This window comes from Oncorhynchus mykiss, chromosome 18, assembly GCF_013265735.2.
Source record: "Oncorhynchus mykiss isolate Arlee chromosome 18, USDA_OmykA_1.1, whole genome shotgun sequence".
NCBI lineage: Eukaryota > Metazoa > Chordata > Actinopteri > Salmoniformes > Salmonidae > Oncorhynchus > Oncorhynchus mykiss.
In genome coordinates this window covers 33,642,564-33,653,130 of record NC_048582.1, presented here as the reverse complement: position 1 = coordinate 33,653,130, position 10,567 = coordinate 33,642,564, and the positions used below count along the sequence as shown (strand labels likewise).

The 10,567-nt window shown below is 47.9% G+C and overlaps 1 long non-coding RNA gene across 1 annotated transcript; it reads left to right on the top strand.

The window, feature by feature from the left end:
* Positions 1-292: 292 nt before the first annotated feature.
* LOC110496928 lies at positions 293-10,205 on the top strand. Its single transcript, XR_002469622.2, has 3 exons — positions 293-677; positions 9,416-9,572; positions 9,726-10,205. It is a non-coding gene; the product is annotated as an uncharacterized LOC110496928 (long non-coding RNA).
* The last annotated feature ends 362 nt before the right edge of the window (positions 10,206-10,567 follow it).

Genomic DNA, 10,567 nt, shown 5'->3' with positions numbered 1-10,567 from the left:
AGAGCTAAGCGCAATGGTCAGGTCACTGAGGAAGACCTCAGTTTGACGTCGAAACGTTAGTCACCTGTTTGCGTCCTGTGCGATGGATGAAAGTGAGCATAAAGAAATCAATATCTGCCTTTGCCAGGTACGCTGCTACTTAATATTTGAATGGAGTTGTTTTTTGTAACTGTAGGATGAGAAAGTGCATGCACTGCAGCCTCAATTAGCCTAGCTAGCTAATGTTAGCTAGCTTAACTAGCTTCTCCCGGTTTGATGCAGTCAAGACAGGTTCTTCGTAATCATATTTGCTGATAAATAACCTATGATAACCTATATTAGTCTACTATAGCGCGAGTCGGCTTGGTTGGTTGCTGTCTCTCCCTCCCTCCTCCTCCCCATGTCACTTGCTCAGAGTACAGACGCTCCCCGCCTGCTAGAGCGGCGCCTCTCCCTCGTGATTTATTAGCTCCGGTTAATAAAGTTGCTTTAACAAATAAAAATAAACTTTTCTGCTGCGTTCTACACTTGGATCGGATCTGGATCCAACCAGGTCTCTACGAAATGGGTCTAGTTGTCCTCGATTCCATTTGGAACGGGTCTCTATATTTAAAAATAAAAAAATAATAATTATGCGCATCGGGTCCGGGTGGGAAATCCCCAGGTACATGTCGGAACAGGTCCAACTTTTTGGAACCGTAAGTACCTCTATTTAAAATACTATCAGCTTTTATGACGTTGATAATGATACCACCTATCTGCGCATTCATTCTCTGAAGTTGCTGAAATAAATACATTAAATTTCTCCACTCCTGTTCCGGAGTACACATTTACACGGTGTATTATTTTACTGGAAGAAATGCTTAATTCATATTAGACTATGTAGGAGGTTATAGACCTACAGTAATTTCAGTGAGGCTACCATTCCATTTAACCCATCTGAACAGTAGGCTACACTCGTTTGACGTGCCATATTTGATGCCCCAGTGTTTGAATAGAGGGGTTGGCTGTTTAGCAACAAATCGATGCCTTCGCAACTATGGGGTTGCAAAACAGACGGGGTTGGCTTAGATTGTTGACAACATGTAAACTATATTTCGTCTCCTATGTTTTCTCTCAATGAGCTCTTGTTTTCTCTCAAGTACACTGTTACAGCTGTTGGTCAGCTAGCTAGGGTATTTTTTTTGCCATATTAGCATAGACATGACATCATCCCAACTGACCTAAAACAGGGAATTTGTACTAGGTTTAAATGTCAGGAATTGTGAAAAACTGAGTTTAAATGTATTTAGCTAAGGTGTATGTAAACTTCCGACTAACTGTATATCCACAGTCAAATGAGTCCTATATCGACATTGTCATGTACTGTCATGTTGTGTCTTGTTTCTGTCCTTTCCCTTCACCCTGTCTCCCTCTGCTGGTCGTTGTTAGGTTACCTTTTCTCCCCCTCTTTCCCCCAGCTGTGCCTTGTCTCCTCCTAACTACCTCGTCACCCCTTTTCCCACCTGTTCCCTTTTTCCCTCTGATTAGTCCTCTATATCTCTCTCTGTTTCTGCTCCTGTCTTTGTCGGATTCTTGTTTGTGTTACTCATGCCTGAACCAGACTATCGTCGTGTTTGCTGCAACCTTGTCCTGTCCTGTCGGAATCTGCCTGTCCATCTGAGCCTACGTGTGTTTCGTCATTAAAGTAACTCTGTTTTGTTAATTCGCTTTTGGGTCCTCATTCACGCACCATAACAGAAGAATCCGACCAAGAATGGACCCAGCGACTTCGGATCCTCTCCACTCTGCCGTCGAGATCCAGGGAGCGATGCTAGGCAGACACGAGCAGGAATTGTCTGCTGCTCGACATGCCGTTGAGACCCTGGCCACCCAAGTCTCCAACCTCACAGAACAGGTTCACCATCTCCGCCTCGATCCACCGGCCACTTCCAGGGCTTTCGAATCTCCGGAGCCCAGAATCAATAACCCGCCGTGTTACTCTGGGGAGCCCACTGAATGCCGCTCGTTCCTCACCCAGTGTGATAGTGTTTTCTCTCCAGCCCAACACTTACTCCAGGAGCACTGCTCGTGTCGCCTACGTCATATCTCTCCTTACTGGACGGGCTCGTGAGTGGGGCACGGCAATCTGGGAGGCAAGGGCTGAGTGTACTAACCAGTATCAGGACTTTAAGGAGGAGATGATACGGGTTTTTGATCGATCTGTTTTTGGGGAGGAGGCTTCCAGGGCCCTGTCTTCCCTATGTCAGGGTAATCGATCCATAACAGACTACTCTATTGAGTTTCGCACTCTTGCTGCCTCCAGTGGCTGGAACGAGCCGGCTTTGCTCGCTCGTTTTCTGGAGGGTCTCCGCGCAGAGGTAAAGGATGAGATTCTCTCCCGGGAGGTTCCTTCCAGCGTGGATTCCTTGATTGAACTCGCTATTCGCATTGAGCGACGGGTTGATCTTCGTCACCGAGCTCGTGGAAAGGAGCTCGCGTTCTCCGTTGCCCCCCTCTCCGCATCACTACCATCTTCCTCTGCCGGCTCGGGTGCTGAGCCTATGCAGCTGGGAGGTATCCGCATCTCGACTAAGGAGAGGGAACGGAGAATCACCAACCGCCTCTGTCTCTATTGCGGTTCTGCTGGTCATTTTGTCACTTCATGTCCAGTAAAAGCCAGAGCTCATCAGTAAGCGGAGGGCTACTGGTGAGCGCTACTACTCCTGTCTCTCCTTCAAGATCCTGCACTACCTTGTCGGTCCATCTACGCTGGACCGGTTCGTCAGCTTCCTGCAGTGCCTTAATAGACTCTGGGGCGGAGGGCTGTTTTATGGACGAGACCTGGGCTCGGGAACATGACATTCCTCTCAGACAGTTAAGGGAGTCCACGGCCTTGTTCGCCCTGGATGGTAGTCCTCTCCCCAGGATTCAGCGTGAGACGCTACCTTTAACCCTCACTGTTTCTGGTAATCATAGCGAAACCATTTCTTTTTTAATTTTTCGTTCACCTTTTACACCTGTTGTTTTGGGCCATCCCTGGCTAGTTTGTCATAATCCTTCCATTAATTGGTCTAGTAATTCTATCCTCTCCTGGAACGTCTCTTGTCATGTGAAATGTTTAATGTCTGCTATCCCTCCTGTTTCCTCTGTCTCTTCTTCACAGGAGGAGCCTGGTGATTTGACAGGGGTGCCGGAGGAATATCACGATCTGCGCACGGTGTTCAGTCGGTCCAGGGCCACCTCTCTTCCTCCACACCGGTCGTATGATTGTAGTATTGATCTCCTTCCGGGAACCACTCCCCCCCGGGGTAGACTATACTCTCTGTCGGCTCCCGAACGTAAGGCTCTCGAAGATTATTTGTCTGTAGCTCTTGCCGCCGGTACCATAGTCCCCTCCTCCTCTCCCGCCGGAGCGGGGTTTTTTTTTGTTAAGAAGAAGGACGGGTCCCTGCGCCCCTGCATAGATTATCGAGGGCTGAATGACATAACAGTGAAGAATCGTTATCCGCTTCCTCTTATGTCTTCAGCCTTCGAGATCCTGCAGGGAGCCAGGTTTTTCACTAAGTTGGACCTTCGTAACGCTTACCATCTCGTGCGCATCAGGGAGGGGGACGAGTGGAAGACGGCGTTTAACACTCCGTTAGGGCACTTTGAATACCGGGTTCTTCCTTTCGGCCTCGCTAACGCTCCAGCTGTCTTTCAGGCATTAGTCAATGATGTCCTGAGAGACATGCTGAACATCTTTGTTTTCGTTTACCTTGACGATATCCTGATTTTTTTCACCGTCACTCCAGATTCATGTTCAGCACGTTCGACGTGTCCTCCAGCGCCTTTTAGAGAATTGTCTTTTTGTGAAGGCTGAGAAGTGCTCTTTTCATGCCTCCTCCGTCACATTTCTCGGTTCTGTTATTTCCGCTGAAGGCATTAAGATGGATCCCGCTAAGGTCCAAGCTGTCATTGATTGGCCCGTCCCTAAGTCACGCGTCGAGTTGCAGCGCTTTCTCGGCTTCGCGAACTTCTATCGTCGTTTCATCCGTAATTTCGGTCAGGTGGCAGCCCCTCTCACAGCCCTTACTTCTGTCAAGACGTGCTTTAAGTGGTCCGTTTCCGCCCAGGGAGCTTTTGATCTCCTCAAGAATCGTTTTACATCCGCACCTATCCTTGTTACACCTGACGTCTCTAGACAGTTCATTGTCGAGGTTGACGCGTCAGAGGTGGGCGTGGGAGCCATTCTTTCTCAGCGCTCCTTCTCTGACGACAAGGTCCACCCTTGCGCGTATTTTTCTCATCGCCTGTCGCCGTCGGAACGTAACTATGATGTGGGAAACCGCGAACTGCTCGCCATCCGCTTAGCCCTAGGCGAATGGCGACAGTGGTTGGAGGGGGCGACCGTTCCTTTTGTCGTTTGGACTGACCATAGGAACCTTGAGTACATCCGTTCTGCCAAACGACTTAATGCGCGTCAGGCGCGCTGGGCGCTGTTTTTCGCTCGTTTCGAGTTCGTGATTTCTTATCGTCCGGGCTCTAAGAACACCAAGCCTGATGCTTTATCTCGTCTCTTCAGTTCTTCAGTAGCCTCCACTGACCCCGAGGGGATTCTCCCTGAGGGGCGTGTTGTCGGGTTGACTGTCTGGGGAATTGAGAGGCAGGTAAAGCAAGCACTCACTCAAACTCCGTCGCCGCGCGCTTGTCCCAGGAACCTTCTTTTCGTTCCCGTTCCTACTCGTCTGGCCGTTCTTCAGTGGGCTCACTCTGCCAAGTTAGCCGGCCACCCTGGCGTTCGGGGTACGCTTGCTTCCATTCGCCAGCGCTTTTGGTGGCCCACCCGGGAGCATGACACGCGTCGCTTCGTGGCTGCTTGTTCGGTCTGCGCGCAGACTAAGTCCGGTAACTCTCCTCCTGCCGGCCGTCTCAGGCCGCTTCCCATTCCCTCTCGACCGTGGTCTCACATCGCCTTAGATTTTGTCACCGGACTGCCTTCGTCAGCGGGGAAGACTGTTATTCTTACGGTTGTCGACAGGTTCTCTAAGGCGGCTCATTTTATTCCCCTTGCTAAGCTTCCTTCTGCTAAAGAGACGGCACAAATCATCATCGAGAATGTTTTCAGAATTCATGGCCTTCCGTCAGACGTCGTTTCGGACAGAGGTCCGCAATTCACGTCTCAATTTTGGAGGGAGTTTTGCCGTTTGATTGGGGCTTCTGTCAGTCTCTCTTCCGGCTTTCACCCCCAGTCTAACGGTCAAGCAGAACGGGCCAATCAGACTATTGGTCGCATCTTACGCAGTCTTTCTTTTCGCAACCCTGCGTCTTGGTCAGAACAGCTCCCCTGGGCAGAATACGCCCACAACTCGCTTCCTTCGTCTGCGACCGGGCTATCTCCTTTTCAGAGTAGCCTCGGGTACCAGCCTCCGCTGTTCTCATCTCAGTTCGCCGAGTCCAGCGTCCCCTCCGCTCAGGCTTTTGTCCAACGTTGCGAGCGCACCTGGAAGAGGGTCAGGTCTGCACTTTGCCGTTATAGGGCGCAGACTGTGAGGGCTGCTAATAAGCGTAGAACTAAGAGTCCTAGATATTGTCGCGGTCAGAGAGTTTGGCTCTCCACTCAGAACCTTCCCCTTAAGACCACTTCTCGCAAGTTGACCCCGCGGTTCATTGGTCCGTTCCGTATTTCTCGGATCATTAATCCTGTCGCAGTTCGACTTCTTCTTCCGCGATATCTTCGTCGCGTCCACCCGGTCTTCCATGTCTCCTGTGTCAAGCCCGTTCTTCGCGTCCCCGCTCGTCTTCCCCCCCCCCCCCCCCATCCTTGTCGAGGGCGCACCCATCTACAGGGTCCGTAGGATTTTGGACATGCGTCCTCGGGGCCGTGGTCATCAGTACCTAGTAGATTGGGAGGGGTACGGTCCTGAGGAGAGGAGTTGGGTTCCCTCTCGGGACGTGCTGGACCGTGCGCTGATCGATGATTTCCTCCGTTGCCGCCAGGTTTCCTCCTCGAGTGCGCCAGGAGGCGCTCGGTGAGTGGGGGGGTACTGTCATGTACTGTCATGTTGTGTCTTGTTTCTGTCCTTTCCCTTCACCCTGTCTCCCTCTGCTGGTCGTTGTTAGGTTACCTTTTCTCCCCCTCTTTCCCCCAGCTGTGCCTTGTCTCCTCCTAACTACCTCGTCACCCCTTTTCCCACCTGTTCCCTTTTTCCCTCTGATTAGTCCTCTATATCTCTCTCTGTTTCTGCTCCTGTCTTTGTCGGATTCTTGTTTGTGTTACTCATGCCTGAACCAGACTATCGTCGTGTTTGCTGCAACCTTGTCCTGTCCTGTCGGAATCTGCCTGTCCATCTGAGCCTACGTGTGTTTCGTCATTAAAGTAACTCTGTTTTGTTAATTCGCTTTTGGGTCCTCATTCACGCACCATAACAGACATAACCTGAAAAGGCTGCTCAACAAGGAAGAAGCCACTGCTCCAAAACAGCCATAAAAAAGCCAGTCTACGGTTTGCAAACTGCACATGGGGACAAAGATCATACTTTTTGGAGAAATGTCCTCTGGTCTGATGAAACAAAAATAGAACTGTTTGGCTATAATGAACATTGTTATGTTTGGAGGAAAAAGGGGGCTGCTTGCAAGCTGAAGAACACCATCCCAACCATGAAGCACGGCCGTGGCAGCATCATGTTGTGGGGGTGCTTTGCTGCAGGAGGGACTGGTGCACTTCACAAAATAGATGGCAACATGAGGATAGAAAATTATGTGGATATATTAAAGCAACATCAAGACATCAGTCAGGAAGTTAAAGCGTGGTCACAAATGGGTCTTCCAAATGGACAATGACCTCAAGCATACTTCCAAAGTTGTGACAAAATGGCTTAAGGACAACAAAGAGAGAGCTGAAAATGAGTGTGTGAGCAAGGAGGCCTACAAACCTGACTCAGTTACACCAGCTCTGTCAGGAGGAATGGACCAGAATTCACCCAACTTAATGTGGGAAGCTTGTGGAAGGCTAAGTTAACCAAGTTAACCAATTTAAAGGCAATGCTACCAAATACTAATTGAGTGTATGTAAACTTCTGACCCACTGGGAATGTGATTATCATGTAAGGCTATCAGTGACATACCATTAAAAAAAAATTGAGAAAATGCAACATAACTTAGCATGGAGCTGTTTTATCATTCAGCCTACAATAGCAGCCAATGAGTGAGTGGTGTTCAATGTAGGCCTACATTCCATGAGACTTACAGGGCTTGACGTTAACCCGTTTCTCCACTTGTCATTCAAACAAGGAGGTGGCTGAAAATGTGTTTGATGCAAGAAAACACTTTACAAAATAAAATGCATCATTATTCCCATACCATTATTACTGAGAAGACAAAATTATGCTACCCTCTGCCTATTGGCTACTTAGCTTATTCAAGCCTGTCTCAAAATACAACACTGCCCCTTTAAGACAAAAATACATCTCGACCTGACTCTTTTTAAAGATGACTAGAAATGCACGTTTTGTGCTCTTGTATGAAGCAATCACTCCCCCATTTCTGACTACAGATGATCTAACACTGGGCTAATAACTCCCTAACTAGCAAAGGATATGAACAAAATGACAAATGTGCACACATTGCCTGGGAGGGCATAGGCCCAGCCAATCAGAATTAGTTTTTTCCCACAGAGCTTTAATAAAGACAGAAATACTCCTCAGTTTCATCATCTGTCCAGGTGGCTGGTCTCAGACGAACCCGCCGGTGAAGAAGCCAGATGTGGAGGTCCTGGGTTGGCGATGGTCTATTTGTGGTCTGCGTTGGTGAGGCCAGTTGGGCATACTGCCCAATTCTCTAAAACAATGTTGGAGGCGTCTTATGGTAGAGACATTAACATAAAATTATCTGGCAACAACTCTGGTGGACATTACTGCAGTCAGTGTCAATTGCATGCTCCCTCAAAATTTGAGACGTCTGTGGCATTGTGTTGTGACAAAACTACACATTTTAGAGTGGCTTTTTATTGTCCCCGCACAAGGTGCACCTGTGTAATGATCATGCTGTTTAATCAGCTTCTTGATATGCCAAATCTGTCAGCTGGATGGATTATCTTGGGAAAGGAGAAATGCTCACTAATAGGGATGTAAACAAATTTGTGAACACAATTTGAGAGAAATAAGGTTTTTGGCATATGGAAAATGTATATGTGAACTTTTATTTCAGCTCATGAAATATGGGACCAACACATTACATGTTGCGTTCATATTTTTGTTCAGTATACATTGTCAGTCATAGGCTTCACTGGGAAATGTGTTGATGTTGTACTCACAATCTGGCCATACCCCAACCAAAAATCCTGGATGAACAGAGATATTTGTACCATGCTGAGAGCCCGAACTGCAGCATTCAATGTCAGCAGAACAAACTCTGATGACTCGGTGATGCGTGACAGGTACAAGGCAAGCAGGTACGAACTCCACAAATCCATTAGGGACGCAAAAAGACAATACAGACACAAACTTGAATTGACAGTCGACAACTCAAGACTTGCGATGCATGTGGCAAGGACTACAGACTATCACGGACTACAAAGGCAAATCCAGCTGTGTGGCCCACCAAAGTGTCCCTCCCAGATGATCTTAACATATTCTATGCTTGCTTCGAAGCAGACAATATTGAACCATCCAGGAAGACTCTCGCTGCTACGGACGACCAGGTGCTTTCGCTCTCTAAGGCTGACGTGAGGGAAAACTCTTAAAAGAGTGAATACTCACAAAGCTGCCAGCCCAGATGGCATCCCTGGCCGTGTCCTCAGTGTATGCTGACCAGCTGGTGGGCTTCTTTTTGGACTTCTTAAACATGTCACTGTCCCAGGCCATAGTCCCTACCTGCTTCAAGGAGACCACCATCGTCCCAGTGTCCAAGAAAAACAAGATGATGTGTCCAAATGACTATCGCCCCGTCGTACTCACCCCAGTTATCATGAAGTGTCTAAAGAGGCTGGTCATGGCCCACATCAAGGCCAGCATGCCAGGTACACTGGATTTGCTTACCGCTAACAGAAACTTACTGCACAATTGTAACATTTGCCCCCCAATCACCCCTTTCCCGAAACACTATAAATTGTGCCTTCCTGTATTATCTATTCTACTGAGCCACTTACCTTATGTTTGTACTTATCGTTTTATTTCTAAGTGTTGTTGCATTGTCGAGAAGGAACACGCAAGTAAGCATTGTTTTGGATGGTGTATACCATGTGTATCCCGTACATATGACTAGTAAACCTTTAAACTGAAACCTGCTCCCTCCTCTCTTCAAAACATTCACACCTATATTAACTCACACTCCAAATCTCAGAAGAGCAGTCAAACCCAACCCTTGACAGTTTAAAATCCCAAGTCGATGCAAGCATTACCATTTTTATTGTCACCATCAACAAGTTCAGTCACCGTCTTCTCTTTCTGCTCTGTCTCTCCATCCCATCTCACAGCAGTCTCTGTATCACAACACATGTTCTATGGGGATCACCAGTCTTTGTCTGTTTGGTACAAATACAACATGTAGCACCTCAGAGCCCAACTGCTAGAGCGGACAAGCAGGTACTGACCCTGTGGTTTCATCCAAGTAGAAAGCTACAATAAAAATAGGTAATTCCTAGGTTTTTACTGTGTAATTACCATTTCATCAAATAGTTTCTCTGCTAATACCTAGTCTTTTCTGTAGCGGTAAAATATAGTGCTGACTACCCAAACAACAACTACCTGGACTTACAATTGCTCCTCCTCTATTCCTTCTTCCAGTGTTCAACATCAGTAGCATCAAGCACAAGGGCTGCCTGGCCACAAATTTCTGCAACACCACATCCACTTCTAGCATCCTGGGAGTCGGCTACAACATCTCACAGACCTGCTCCAGCACCAATCTGCAACGGGGTTGGCTCCGTACAACTACCTCTCACAGTGGCCCTTGGTGCAGCCCTGGTGGCCATCTGGAGCACCTTAGCCTAGACAAACCATTCACAATAAGGATACCTCCTCCATAGGTTTCCATGTGTTGTTATAGTTCTTAAATACATAAAATGTACTAAAACAAGTAATATTCTGAAAAAGACAGCAAGGTTTATGCAGGCTAGTTTCACTAAGCTTTAGTTCTGTGTATTCCGGGTTTCCAAGGTGGTTACGGGTGCACCTCAGCCACGCTCAAGGTACTAAACAATATAACCGCCATCGATAAAAGACAGTACTATGTCTTCATCGACCTGGCCAAGGCTGTCGACTCTGTCAATCACCGCATTTGTATCGGCAGACTCAACAGCCTTGGTTTCTCAAATGACTGCCAACTACTTCTCAGACAGAGTTTGGTGTGTCAAATCGGAGGGCCTGTTGTCTGGCAGTCTCTATGGGGGGTAACACAGGGTTCAATTCTCGGGCCGACTCTTTTCTGTGTATATATCAACGATGTCGCTCTTGCTGCGGGTGATTCTCTGATCCACCTCTACGCAGACGACACCATTTTGTATACATCTGGCCCCTCTCTGGACACTGTGCTAACAAACCTCCAAATGAGCTTCAAAGCCATACAACACTCCGTCCGTGGCCTGCAACTGCTTTTAAATGCTAGCAAAACTAAGTGCATGCTCTTA